The sequence below is a fragment of the Dermacentor silvarum genome, chromosome 3 (assembly GCF_013339745.2).
Source record: "Dermacentor silvarum isolate Dsil-2018 chromosome 3, BIME_Dsil_1.4, whole genome shotgun sequence".
Lineage (NCBI taxonomy): Eukaryota > Metazoa > Arthropoda > Arachnida > Ixodida > Ixodidae > Dermacentor > Dermacentor silvarum.
This window is the reverse complement of record NC_051156.1, coordinates 146705759-146720567: the sequence shown is the minus strand read 5'-3', so window position 1 is coordinate 146720567 and position 14809 is coordinate 146705759. Positions and strand designations below refer to the sequence as shown.

Genomic DNA, 14809 nt, shown 5'->3' with positions numbered 1-14809 from the left:
GGACGTAGTGGCTTCTTAGGGCGTCTTCAAAGTGGTAGTAGCCATCTCCAGACTGCAGCATTCTTTCTCAAGCCAATTCAGCCGTGGAAGTTCACGCCGATTGCGCTTCGACGCAAAAATAAAGTGGACAAGTTGTCGCCAGAGAGTGAATAGTATGCGTTTTAAATAACGTGTGTTACATTGTGGGCCTTTACGTGAAAACAAAAATAACAAGACAACAATGACCTGGTTAAGAGTCATGCCATCATGAGGGACTATTTTATCAAGGTTTTTTTTCTCAACGTTTACTTAAATCAATGGCACCGGAGCGTTTTTGCATTTCACCCCCATGCAAATGAGGCCTTCGCGGCCGGGACGCAATCCGTGACCTAGAGCTTAGCAGCGCAAAGCCATAGACACTGAACTATCATGGCAACCTCAGCCAACACTGGTAGGAACAACGCGAGCACGAACGTTTTGGCGGTGACACTAATGCCTGAGAGTTCGACGAAATTGATTTAGAATTCAAAATAAGGAGTTTTATTCCAATTGATAATGTTTATAATGTTCACGTAGTTAGCACAGAGCTTAATTCACTATATCTGGGTTTATTACGTAGGATTCTTGTGGTACGTTGGTAGTCGATTCGACAAGACATCATTGGAAAAAAGATTGCTTGTTTGCGTGGATATATAGTGCGCGACTGACTTTTGTCGGAAAACGGGACGCATTTTATATGACATAGAAAAACATCAAGTAGGCTATAAGTGATGAACGACTTTCTATTTATTGAAATTACTAATAAAACTCAACAAATACATATCACAATTTCTCTTCGTGTTTTCACTTCATCGACGAGAGATCAGAGGACGAAAGCAGCAGCCACAGGCAGCGGTGTGATGAAATATTGCTGTTTCCTGCCGATCATTCTCGAAGCCATCCTATAGCCGCGGGTTCTCCGACTGGCCGGGACGTACTGGAAATATACCGACATAATACCATGGAATAACTGCAGGGACCTTAGAGGAAATATATCATACGCAAATAACCTCTATATATTCTCCAAATAATGACGATGACACTATCAAGGTATAATGCAATAAGGTTGAAGTGAATTGCAGGGAAGCATGCTTCAGCTCAGTGCTATTATGAGCTCAGTCTACAAAACCTTCACTACAAAATATAGCAGTGCCAGAACGTCTAGTCCGCCATTTTTGCTTCACATATTGAGAGTGCGCACGGCTCGACCAACCAGGAATACAGTTATGCCAATGAAGTTATATTTAGTGTAGTATAGATTAGGCACCGAAAGATTTGTACCTGTATCAGGTGGTGTGGGGCTATTAAAAACCACAGGACTAGTGCAGCCAAGTAGGCATACCTGCTGATGAGACAGCTGTTCATTATTATACTTTATATTTGGGTAAAATGATGTTCGATCCTATAGAGGGCACTCTTCCCATGAATTCAAATCAATCTTGGCTTGACAAATCTGAACTCGGTATCCCTATGAACGAATAGCGAACTAGACAAGTTGGTAATTGTTTATTATTGAGAAGTTTTTGGTTTCTACGTGCCAAAACCACTGTCTGATTATGAGGCATGCCAAAGCGGGGGACTCCGGAAAATTTGGACCACTTGGGGTGCTTTACCTTGCACCGAGATCTAAGTACACGGGCGTTTTCGCATTTCGCCCTCATTCAAATGCGGCCGCCGTGGCCGGGATTTGATCCTGCGTTTAGGAGCCCAACACCTTGCCCAACTTGACAACCACTGGCGGGTGGTTTATTATTTATAGCAGCGCGTTAAACGGGGATAGGAATAGACGCAAGACTGGCAGAAAAAATGGCACTATATTTGAATCGACAATTTATTCATGTTGCTGCTTTCGTGGTTTTTCCTATTTATCCTTGCGTACGTCGAAAAAGATGCGCAGTGAATTAGCCTGCCAATTACAAAAGGGGACAGTGACACGAACAAATTGTCAGTTGAAAGTCAACACTTTGTTTCCTCTCGTCCTTGCGTCTATCTTCATCTCAATTTATTGCGCTGCGCCGTTGTTGATAATTTTCTATAGGTGCTGACCTTACATTCAATTGACGTAAAGTACTGTGAAAGCTGCACGTGCAATCCTCTCTAGCTACTCACCATTTATTTCTTCAGAAGAGTGGTGTATCCGAAGGCGTCAAGACCGTAGCCGTAGTTGAGGCCGTACGGAGCAAGTCCCTGCACGTAGCGGACACGCACCGGGTGGGCGTCGACCCTGTGGCTGTAGCTGACTCCAGTGGTGCGGTAGCCGTACGGGGTAGCCACGTTGTGGACGGTGGGAGCGACCGGCACCGCTTGGTGGACAACTTGCACGGCTGTTACTGGGGTTGCGTGCACCGTCGTCACAGCTGGCACAGCAGCAGGGTAGCCGGCCAGCGGTAGGCCGTACGTGGGGACGTACACCGCGAGGGCGTTGCTCAGCAGAGCAGGTGAAGAGGCACAGGACCTGTATGGTGGTTGGCATGCGAGTTGGTCTGTCAAGAGAGTGCTCGTTTGACGCAATTTCATTTCAGATTTGAATGCACTGGTTGTCATACCGATGCACCCGAGGAAGTGCCACAAGTCAGCTTGTAGATAAACAAAAAAGGTGAAATACACCACAGCCAACACAAATCTGCCGAAGGACTTTCAGACTTCTGGGCGTGCATTCACAGAAAGAACGTCTTACGTTAAACCTGTTCATAAGAGCATGGTACCAGCTGATATTGACGTCAGGCGTAGTATTAATGAAGAAGGTTGGTGAATGATGAACAGCACCTATAAGAACCAAATGCTTAGGGTATTCGGCCCCTTAAAATTTAAACGGAGCCGCCTTAAGCAAAGTTCTTTGCTAAAGGTTCTTCGTTCTTCGTGGGTGCGAAAAGGTGTAGGCCACTGGAGTTGTGGCTACGCAGGCCATGGCAGTCTTGTGGTTTTGCTGAGAGAACCAATGCTGGCCCGATATTGGAAGATTTATGCTTCAGTCGAGCCTCTAAAATAAGGTCGTTAATGCCGACTGTGTCAAAGGCACATAATTTACCCACACCCCTACTGTAGCTATGATGACGACAATGTTTTCGAGAAGACGGAATATCGTCTGAACGGTAGCTACCTTAAACGTTGCTAGAACAGTTAACTGGTTGAAAATAAAACGAAAGGTTAGGGAATTTTGGAAGTTCGAAGACGATGAGTCACCTCGAAACAAGGTGAAGTTCGAATCTCATGTGGGAAGGGTCATGGTTACTCACAGCGAACATGGTTGACTTGATATCTCGCAGCTGCTCGGTGCTGGAAGAAGTTGTGAGTCGATAGGAAGACCGTAGGTCCTTTTATACCCACTGTAAGTTGCATTACTAATCACGAGTGTTTCATCCTTCCTTCACAGATACTCCCTGAAAGGTATTGGGCACCATTTATGCTAATGATCGAAATATTTAGTGTTACTAGTGCCCATATGCGGCACTCGACTACGAAGGTCATTCCGAATGTTGCTTTTGTCTTTATTTTAGCAGAAACTTGCGACAGCTCTGCTGCTGGAGAGTGGAAAACGTGGATCCAGCTTTTTGTTGCGACAACCGCGTGCATTCACTCTCTCGCGGCCATGAACTAAACATAGCGTCATGCGTCATATGTCTTATCACTGTGCCTAGTTGTATTATTCGCCGGTACGGTCAAAACAGTCACGGAGACAGCGTAAACATATTAAGGTATTTCGATGAAGCGCACAAAAGCTGTAGAACTTGGTTCTTCACTTCTCATGCAAAGTAGCTTGTCTAGTTGCCTTGAACTTTGTGCTGAGGGCGCCATATCCTAATCGTCTCGAGACTCTGCAGGCGGGTAGTCGGAAGACCCAACTTCGAACTTGTATCTCACCGTGATCTTCGCGTCGCCCTCCCTTAAATGTCGCCAGAATTGGTGTCGACACACCTTCACCCGAGGCGTGCTTTTACGACCGCGTTTTTCGCTTGTTCATGGGAGCTGTTGCTTGATAACCAGAATTTGTGTTGCAGCGTACGCTGTCCGCTGTTTATTCACGCTTTGCCGCTTCCCTCCTCCGGCTTTGAGGCGTTTCGTGGCAACGTCGGTTCTTTTGCCCGATCACTCGCGCCCTCGTCTTGTGTCTGGGCGGACAATTTTTAACAATTTCTACAAGTACACGAGCGAACGTAACGCGATAAAGCTTTGCAAAATGCGTGTAGACCTTGGCGAGAGCTCTATCCTTTTTCAGCAAAATGGTAATTGTAAGTGTAATTATAAAAAAAATGAGCGCAGCTTGCACTAGTGGTGCAAGGCTGGAGCAAACAGCGGAGCTTGTGATCGGCCAAGCTACAGCCAGGGTAGCTATGCCGATGGCGCTGGATACTCAAACGCAGACTCTAGCGTTCTGGTTCTCGAAGCTCGGGATTTTCGACTCGACGACGCCTCTTATCGGCTGCAGCTTCGGAACGGTATACCAGAACAGCTCGCCGTCGACGCACCCGCCGTGGTTGCTCAGTGGCTATGGTGTTGGGCTGCTGAGCACGAGGTCACGGCATCGAATCCCGGCCACGGTGGCCGCATTTCGATGGGGACGAAATGCGAAAACACCCTTTTACTTATCTTTAGGTGCACGTTAAAGAACCCCAGGTGGTCCAAATTTCTAGAGTCCCCCACTACGGCGTGCCTCATAATCAGATCGTGGTTTTGGCATCTAAAACCCTATAATTTAATTTTTTCGCCGCCGACGCGCAGATTCTCGCTTGGCCGCACGATGCGCTTCAAGACATGGCCTGGCGAAGCGTTAACATGTCGAGGCGAAGCGAGGCACATGTGGTTGCTAGGCAACGCGAACTGACGTCATGGCTAGACAGAGCACGTGCGCGGTCGTAGCAGCTTGGCGCGGCGGTGCGGAGTGACGGCGAAACGAGGCGCAGCTGTGCCAAGTGGTTGCTAGGAAACGCGAGATGACGTCATCGCCAGGCGCAGATTCTGGTATACGTGATACGGGCCAACCTCATCGTCAGGCGCAGTTTCGCCTGATAGGCGAAGCATCAATTGCGATAGCAAATTAGTAGAAAGCTATACGGTGTAAGTATGATGGTTTTATCGGCTGTACAAACTAGACGCATTAGTTTACTAACTGAATTAACAAGCATGGCGTCAGCGTGCAAAATTAAACATGAATAGATCCCACTCGTACTGCCACTGACCACAGCTGTCAACACGCTGGCGTGAGCAAGCGCGGTCCACAGCGAGCAAAGGTTCGTGCGGTCTATCGCTTCAACGGAAACTGAACGGTGAAAGCACAGCGCATAGAAAGGTAGTAGCCGTGTGCAGATAGCTTTCAAGATACGGTGCGCGCGACCGCCCACAGTCACGCAAAGTACAAGTACGCAGTTTATGGCGGAGTAGACACCGCACTCCCCCCCCCCCCCCCTCCCACCGCAGCCGTGGCCCCGTGGTAGAGTGTCCGCTTCGGCTGCGGGAGGTCTTGGGTCTGAATCACGCTGCCGGCGGTTACCCACCGGTTATCCAAAAATGGGCACAGGCGTGACCCCCGGCCTGACACTCGGCTATCTTTGGGGGTGAATCACTCTGGGAAAGAACCCCGCGCCATTAAAATCCCGTCGACCCTGTGTGCCAGAGTTTACACCCACTCCCCCCCCCCCCCCCTCCCTCCTGCGTTGCCTTCCCACTTTTCCTCCTTTTGCATGCGAGACTGGGCCGCTAGTTCTTCTTGCGCCGCGTCACAAGATACGCTGTTTGTGCCGCAGCACAACGTCGCCCCCCCTTCCTCTTTCCCATCCCCCCCGGCTTTTCGCGCGACAGCAGACGTCGTGTTTGCTCTCCGCCATGCGTTCGCTCTCCGTGAAAGCGAACGTCCCTCGCGCGCTTTCACTCGCAGGTACAGCATACGGCACGCCGCGACGATTTTACCCCCCTTGGACTTTATGCGGAACCTCACGGAGAAGGCGACGGCAGATATCCGCTTGGAGTGACCATATGACTGCTATCGCAAGAAAATGTAATTATCGGATTGGCATCAAACTTTGGCAGAATGGGCGCGCACTGCGGTGTAGTCGGCCGATAACTGTTTAGCTCTAGCATTCTTTTTGCAAATCTATTGAATAGAGTTGACTGATCGCAGCATGAACTCGAAGCAGCATCGACGCCAGATCTCGACATCGACGAATACGACTACCAGCCGGTGATCAAGATGCCGAAGGCGTACAAAGAAACTTCCGACGTAAAGACCCATGCCGAATTTCTCGCCACTTCGGCTGCATGGCAGAGACGTATTTAACACGTTGCAGTTACTTCTGCAAGACGTTTCTCCTTATCCTAGCCGAGAGTAATCCTTTGAACAGCAGATAAGGACATGAATGTAAAATACTCCATTTGCAAAAGCCTTGGCAAGGCAAGCAGTCTCGATTTATTGTCAAAATTATGAGAATTGGGGCATTATAGAAGCTTTGCACACATTTCAAAGCTTCTAGACAGCATTCATCCGACGACGGTTGCGTGCTTCGGAGGAAAGAATGAATTGAATTCCGGAATTTTACGTGGGTAAACCACAATTTGGGGAGAATCACAGCACCGCAAGCACGTGCTGCACTATCTTAGGTTTCTCGCAAATACCGGCCTGGAGATGTTTTCTTAACTCCCATACCCCGCAATCTCAGCATATGTTTTACCCCTCTCGCTTCCCGCCTATAAAACAGTCTAGAGGCATGGTTGTATCCAGGAAAGCGAATAAACAGACTTATTTAACCACCTTAACGTCTTCTAAATACTGCACTAAGAATTTATTGTGGCGGTCCTCATTGCATTTCCTATCACGTGACGGCTTCCTTTATGTATCCTAATACCATCTTAACGTGATAGCGTTAACGTGATAACGTGATAGCGTTCTGCGACGTGTCGCAGAAAATCCGGCGTCGGCGTCAGTGCCGGTGTCGGCATCGGTGTCGGCGTAAGCATCGGCGTATGGCGGAAATAATGATCCCGAACCACTACGACCGGGTGGGCCCTTCGCGTGGCGCAAGGCGTTCGTGAACAAAAATTGAATTTCTCAAAGTAGAATCCGTAAGAAAAATGGTAAAGTACGACTTAACCACAACCTACAGATGTGATAGCGTGGGATTGTCATTCGAATATATGACAAAAAAGCTGATAAGCAATCGTTGATCTTTGAATGCTATCGCGTTCCACTCAAAGGCGAAGCTTAAGCACACTCCAAGTTTTGTTGTATTAGCATGCTATCTTGTTTTCATAATAATGATGGGAACTGGGTTTGCTTTGACCGTTCATCCATACGTTCCGTATATGCCATCTTTTCACCTACGCCGCCGTCGTCGTCATCATTGTGACATGGTCGGGCCAGAGCGTCTCCTCCTCTTCGACTTACGTACGATTTTACCACAACAGCACTGAAAAACAAAGCTTTATCGGCTGCATCGCAACTGGGCATAGAATTCATGCCCCGGTGGCGATGTGCAGTTAAGATGCAGACGGTGCTTTGAAATTGTTGCAGGTTTAGCGTTCCACGCCTATTCGGATAATGTTAGGCGTCGGACGCAGCAACGCTTTCGCGGAAGAAGTTTGGCGCACTGCACCGAGGGGCTTAAGAGAATGTCAGTGTTCGCTGCAAGAGCCGGCTGTCATTATCATCAGCATCTTTGTCATCATCATCACCACCACAACCATTATCAACAGCTTGATTTACGTTCACTGTTGGACCTCTCGCACCAATCTCCAGTAACTTCTCTTTTCCTTTCTCTTAATCTCAGCTATAATATCGGCTACCCAAGCTTTCTCGCTAATCCACACCACTTTCTTCCCCTCTCTTAACGTTACGCCTAACACGTCCCGTTCCACTGCTCGTAGCGTGGTCCTTAGCTCATTCCCATGCTCTTCATTATAGTCTGAAAGTTTCTGCCTCTTACGTGTGTGCCTGCTGTAGTCTCAGTAAATGATTTCATAGCCTTAGGGATTGCAGTATTAAAATATTTAGCTGAGAGAGAGAGAGAAAACATTTATTAATAATGAGGTGGGGCGACTTCCTCGTAGGGTGGAGCCCTTAGTTCAGGGCCCCATTGGCTCGCGCCACCCCGCGTGCCCGCTGGATCAGCCGTCGGTTTTATTTTGGGTCTACGCTGGTCAGCGCAGTCTTCCAGGAGGAAGGCAAAAGTGAAGGAAGCTGAGCATTTAGGTCCGCTCCGCTGAGACAAACAGGTCCGCTCAGGTCCGCTTCGCTCAGACGCTCCGCCCAACTAAGTAAACATTTGGTAATTTAGAGTTCAAGGGAGCTCGCCGGAGTAGAAGTTTGGCGAGTCCGAGTCTGACTGACCCGTAAAAAAAAACTACATAAATTCGTAGAATTGTCTGCTAATGTGTAGTATTCTTTGGCTTGGCTGGCACATTTACCGCGATAGCGTTAAGGGCCCCATGTCACAGAAAATCCGGCGTCGGCGTTGGTATCGGCGTGTATGTCGGCGTCCGTGGCAGAGAAAACCATCGCGAACCACCCCGACCACGCAGGCCCGCCGCGTGGTGCAAGGTGTTAGCGAACAAAAATTGAATTTTTCACACTGAAATCTGTCAGAAAAATGGTAAAGTACGACTTAACCACAACCCACAGACATGGTGGCGTCGGAGTGTTATTTTAATGTACGAGAAATCATAATTATGTTACGAGAAAACTCAAACACAAACCCCTTTTGCTAGCATTTATACCATACCAACAGCGGCGCGCTCGAGTAGCTACATGCAAAAGTCTTATCCAGATGCCGCTCGCATCCTCGTCAGGTTAAATAGGTGACCCGTAAAAGAGAGAGGGATTCTGGGATGCGCCGTCTGCTCACTGTTTCCGGTTCGAGGAAGCACAGCCGCCGCCACCACTTCGCTGTTGAAGTCTATTGATGAGCTTGCAGTCCGGCTTTGTTACACTCGAAGATTACCCGGTTGCAGGCGCCTAGAAAACCCTTGTCGGCTGTACAGCCGTGGCTGCTAAAATTCAAGCGTTAAAGGAAAACTCACCTAACTACTGCCTTGCAGCATCCATTGCTGAGTCGGCGGTGCACAAGCATCAGAGGCATGGCTGCCACTTCCAAAACTGAACCACCAGTGAACAGAAAGAAAATGAACGTACAGTGCAACTTATCAGGCGGCGATGAGCTGTGAAAGGGCCGACACGGAATAATTCTCTACGATATTTCTTTGTCTAACATTGACTCAAGCAACAATAACTATTTCAGTACTCGCATGTACATATACAGAGGTATTACAAAACATGGTTTTACGGAGCAAATTTAAACGGGACACAGCGAGATACATACATAATACTCGTAATCAACTAACCCACTTTAGTTCCATGAACACAGATAGAGATAATGCGCAGCCGTAATATGTCGGCGATACGACCATCTCGTTGACCAAAAAGCGAAAAGCTTTAAATATACGTAACACTTCAAATGAACCTCGAGTTTCGACAAAGAAATGCCGTTTACAGGGCACAGTTTTCAAACATTTTCAACACTTCATTTTCTAATTGCGCTAGCTGCGCCGTTACTGACGATATCGGTTGCAGCGACGATCAAAGGGCAGTATTTACCAGGCTGCTATAGCCATCACCTCAGCACTCGATTTTCTAAGTAATGCGTCTATACGCTTGATAAATTATTAGCTTTTTCATATGTCTGACTGACCCGAAGGCAGAGCAGTCAGTGACGGGGAGTCCAAGCACGGCAAATGTCGTAGTGCTAAACCTGACAGAAACAAAAAAAGACTGCCGAAACGAAAATCAGAGTTCGTTTATGAATAAAAGCGTATCCTTGCCTTTCTTGGCTCGTCATCGTCGCGCCCAGAGTGAACTGAAACCTAGAAAACAGCTGCATGAATGGTACGACATTGCTGGTCGATAAAGCCGACTGAAAGCTTCGCACGACTGACTGCTGAAACCGCGTAGCAAAACACGTGCGCTGGGTATGCCGCCGCATCCACCGCGTTGTCCGTCGTACCGAAAGCTGCTAGCAGGCCGCGCCCCCCACAATTCTCTGCGATTGTTCGTTTTACGGGTCACCTATTGGGATTTGGCCAGACTGATGCGTTTTGGACACGCGCGCGCGTTGGGGCAATAGCAAATAATAATAAAATAATAAAGGAAGGTCCTAGGTAGGGCCTTCACATTTAAACGTAAGACGACTTATATTGCCCGTGTAAAAACGTCTTCCCAGCAATAAATTTCTGTTTAAAAGTGAAGCCGACTTTAAAGGGATGAGTGTAAGCTTGGTCTTTGTAATTTGGCTTTTCCACGTTCTGGTTTGCAGTGAAGCCTACTGAAAAAAAATGCGATGCGAATGGGGCACGATAACGCTATCGCGTTTCACTCTTAAAGGCAAAGCTTAAGCATCCTCCAATTTTTTTTTCCCTGTTGAGTTTAGTTTGTACTTTGATTTCCCTGTTGGCCCAACCTAAATTTCAAGTTGACCCTCCCCCAAATTTTTGGTGACCCACCCCAAATTTCAAGTTGGCGCACTCCCAAGTTTAGTTTGGACCACCCAAATTTCAAGTTGGCCCACGCCCATATCACCTCAAGTTCAGGTTGAACCACCCCATATCCGCCCGAAATTTACGTTGGCCCACCCCCTATCTACCCAAAATTTATGTTGACCAACTATGTTGACCAAGTTAGGTTGACCAATCAAGTTTGCCTGCCCCCAAATTTACGTTGGCCCACGTAAATTTTAAGTTGGCACACCCCCAAATTTAGGATTGTCCCCCCATATCACCCCTAAATTTAGGTGGGCCCACTCCCATATCACCGTCAAACTTAAGTTCACCCACTCCCAAATTCAAGTTGGTCCACCCCCAATTTTCTGTTGGCACACCCCAAATTTCAAGTTGGGCTGCCCCCAAATTTATGTTGGCCCCCCGAATTTAAAGCTGGTCCACCCCAAGTTCAAGTTGGCCCAAACCCTCTATCACACCCGAATTAAGATTGGCCCACACCTCACATCACACCCAAAATTAAGTCGGCCCTCCCCCATATCACCTCAAAATTTAGGTTGGCCCACTCCCAAATTTAAGTTGGCCCACCCCAGCCCATGTATTTTCTATGGAGCCCTATGTGTTCATATGGAAAGGTGTCATGCTTTTTGCTTTACAGACAAGATTTTGCATGATTTCGCAATCAAAATTGTTGTGGTATTTGCCAAAGAGTGCTATGCATTAAAATGTATTTTGACTGAGAGAATGAGTGGGTGAGGTTCAATTACTTTGCCGACATATGTACTAAGGGTAAGTGTCCATGCGTGTGTACTTTCTCTACCTTCGACCATCCCTTTACCATACGTTGTATGAGAAAAACTAAGCATAGAGTTTCCAACAAAAATTAATAGAGCGAACTTTGGCGCAGTGAACATTCAGCTTTCTTGAGAACGATGCTTAGTAGATAGATTTCTCAGTTATCGTAGGGTTTCTTATCTTGAACCTAAATCTAAGCGAACGAGCGTTTTTGCACTTCGCCCACGTAGAAATGCCACCGCCTCGACCTTAAAGCTCAGTAGCGCAATGCCACAACCAATGCGCTAGCACACCAAGACTTTGGTCGCGAACTGAATCGGGGGTAAGTCGAAGTAGACTTCCTATAGCAGACAGTGTGCATGTGGTTAATCCTATTCCGACTATAATAACACAAGTGAACTGTTCAGAAATTTACAGTACAGTACAGTAAAATGATCTTATGAAGTGAGCGAGAACTTGTGTGAAGAACAGTAGAGTGTGCAGTTGGGTGTCAGGCGGCTATTAAATAAAAAAGTAGTCATCCTGAATAAAAACATCGGGAGGATTGTTTTTAATTCGCTGGACTTGCCGCGAGGCGTATGGACAAAAAAAAAAAATTGGGAAGACGCGTCAAATACACACGTGCTGCTCTGTTTGATGCGGGCAGTGCAGAATTAAATTCGCCCGCTTGTTGTCCCTTCAAAGTTCCTTTTTTTATCTGTCTCCTTTGTCCCTTAATTGCAGGCTAAATTTTTGAAAAAAAAAAACATGACCAGTTTTGCCTATTTTTTCCTGCACTGCGCAACTCATCTGAAATGAGAGACCGCGTTTGTGTTTCCCTGGTTCAACACTCTATTCGGTATACACCCAATTCGTTGGAGTGGCGCTTCCTAAAGATGTCATGGCACTCATCCAATTTTTCCAGAATCTTTTTCATGGCATCGCTGCTAGGCTCCTCCCTGTACTTCATTTTCTCAATAGGAACTTTCTCGTCAAGGTTCTTTGGTTATCGACTGGATATGGAGGGGACATTACACCACCTTCGGAATAGGCGCATGTCATAACGGAAACAGTAGAATAAAGCAGTCATCAAGCCACCGCCGTTGTGTTGCTACTGCATCCTCACACACACATTTGGTACATGTACATCTTGTGCTACCGGTAAGGTTTGGCTAACCTCAAACGATACCGGATAGCCAGTTACATGCAAAATGTTCTTTTCTTTCAGTGAAATACATCCACAGCATGTGAAGTCTGCTCTCAAAGCGGTAAAAAAATGCGGTACCAATGATGGGATTGAACCTCAGTATTTCAGCAAAGCAGCCCAGTGCTCTAACCATTAGGCCACGATCACATGCAGGCTTCTCTCCTGCCAAAGTCGGTTTATGCGATGTCTGGCGTGTGCGTCACGTGCCAGTTTCTCGTAATATTCTCTCAATATACCTAGCTTTTTGAGATCCTGTATTAGACGGCACTGCGTTAGAGATCGGCGCTCAGTTTTCGTCTACGGATTCGAACAAATTGTGTTATGTCCACTAGTAATGTTATCGCATTAAATTTTTTTCACATTCGCATGTCAATCTGGCAAGTGATACATGAAAATTGTTTGCAACGTTTTTCCATTGATATTCCGTTTGTACAATCCCATACAATATAGCAGCATCACAGAAACTTTAGAATACTTCTCTTTGTCAACACCTTAATCACATAAAAGATTACAGAACACAGCACTTGTAACGGAATCTTTGCAAATCACTTTTCCATTAGTTTTGTTCCTGATTCTGCTGCGCACTTTTTAATCACATAGAGCGTAATAAAATCTTATAACTATGTAGCAGACAATTTACAAATTGGTTCTTTTTGTTAACACGTTTCAATCACATGTAATGATGTAAAACAGTATACAATCTTACATTTGGAAAGCACTGTTTAAAAATCACATTCGTTGTTTGATAATTTACACATTTTCTTTTTTTCTTGAGTATTTGATTTTTTATTTGCTCAGTACGGTATAATAACATTTACATTTGCGATCAGCTACGCCGTCGCACGCCGGAATTCACCGCGAAACGAAAACAGTTTCGCTATGAAATTCCGACAGAGCCCATCTCACGATGACAGTCGAGGGTAATGCGTTTAGCATTCACACAATGTAGCGACACACCGTATTGATGACGACACCTTTATCTGTAACTTGTTGCAGGAGAAAAGGCTAAGAATGCTTATCAGATAAATACACCCACAAGCCACAGCTCCACCACAGACCACAGCGTCTACAACTTCGGACACCACAAGAAGGCTTCATTGAACGCGGCTTCCCATACGCCGCCACTTTTGTCCCGCTGGCACTGTACTTTGGAGTGCAGCATATCAGCCTTCGAAGGAACTTCGGTGCGATTGCATAGCCATCTTTTTGAGGCATAAAAGTCTAATTTTGGTTGTCGGCTAGAGGAGTGCGCGTTCTCGCTTTTGTCAATCTGACATGTACACGTGGAGTGCACTCGCAGCAAGTAGATAGAGGTTCGAAAGAAAAAAAAAATCGGCAGATCCCACGCCCTGTGGGAATCGATGTTGTGCGAAGCAGGGTTAACAAAGTTAACAAAGTTAACAAAACGACCATGTTACAAAGTTAACAAAACGACCATGAGAACACTAAGACGTAGGCTGCTGTTTTATGGCCTACCTGACAGGAATGTCATGACATTTATGTCATGACCTATTATTCATGTTCGTCATGCCCTCTTGCCGTGCTATGCCAATTTTGGTACCTACCAACTTATTGAAACGACCATGAGAGCACCAAGACGTAGGCGGCTGTTTCCTGACCTACATGAGATGCATGAACTGACATTCGTGTCATGACCTATTATTTATGTTCGTCATACAATATTGTGATACTATGCCAATGTTGGTACCTACAGAGTTAACGAAACGACCATGAGAGCGCCAAGACGAGGGAGGCTGTTTCATGACCTACATGACACGCATGTCATGACAGTCATCTCATGACCTATCGTTTATGTTATTCATACACTCTTGTCATACTATGTAAATTTTCGTACCTACCAAGTGAACGAAACGACCATGAGATCCCCAAGACGTAGGTGGCTATATATATATATATATATATATATATATATATATATATATATATATATATATATATAGATAGATAGATAGATAGATAGATAGAGAGAGGGAGAGATAGATATATAGATGGTGTCAAAGTGGCAAATGCTCGCCAAGAAATGCTTTGCATTTGAAAACAATACCGATGCCAAAGGCGATGGGGGGCAGTAGGTAGAAATGCTATCGCAGTGGAGAATGTTCTTGACAGGAACGGAAACACAACATTCGCAGTTAGTGTTAATATACTGCACATTTATATTAGTGACGACTCTCGTGCCAATGCCAAGGAGCTCTTTCGGACAATTAGGTTTTGTGGTACGTCGCATGGCCTGCATGAGGGCACATGTCTGTCTCGGTGTAGTGTTGGTTCGGCGAGAGTGTGAAAGAGGCCCGTGTGTTGAAGGCGCTGATT

At 46.4% G+C, this 14809-nt stretch overlaps 1 protein-coding gene across 1 annotated transcript in view; it reads right to left on the bottom strand.

Annotated features, from left to right (window-relative positions):
• Nucleotides 1–747: 747 nt before the first annotated feature.
• LOC125944545 (uncharacterized) overlaps nt 748–14809 on the bottom strand; it is a 41010-nt gene continuing 26948 nt past the window's right edge. The window contains exon 3 of the mRNA XM_049665042.1: nt 748–955. The gene's annotated coding sequence lies outside the window, so the exon portion shown is untranslated. The remainder of the gene's footprint in view (nt 956–14809) is intronic.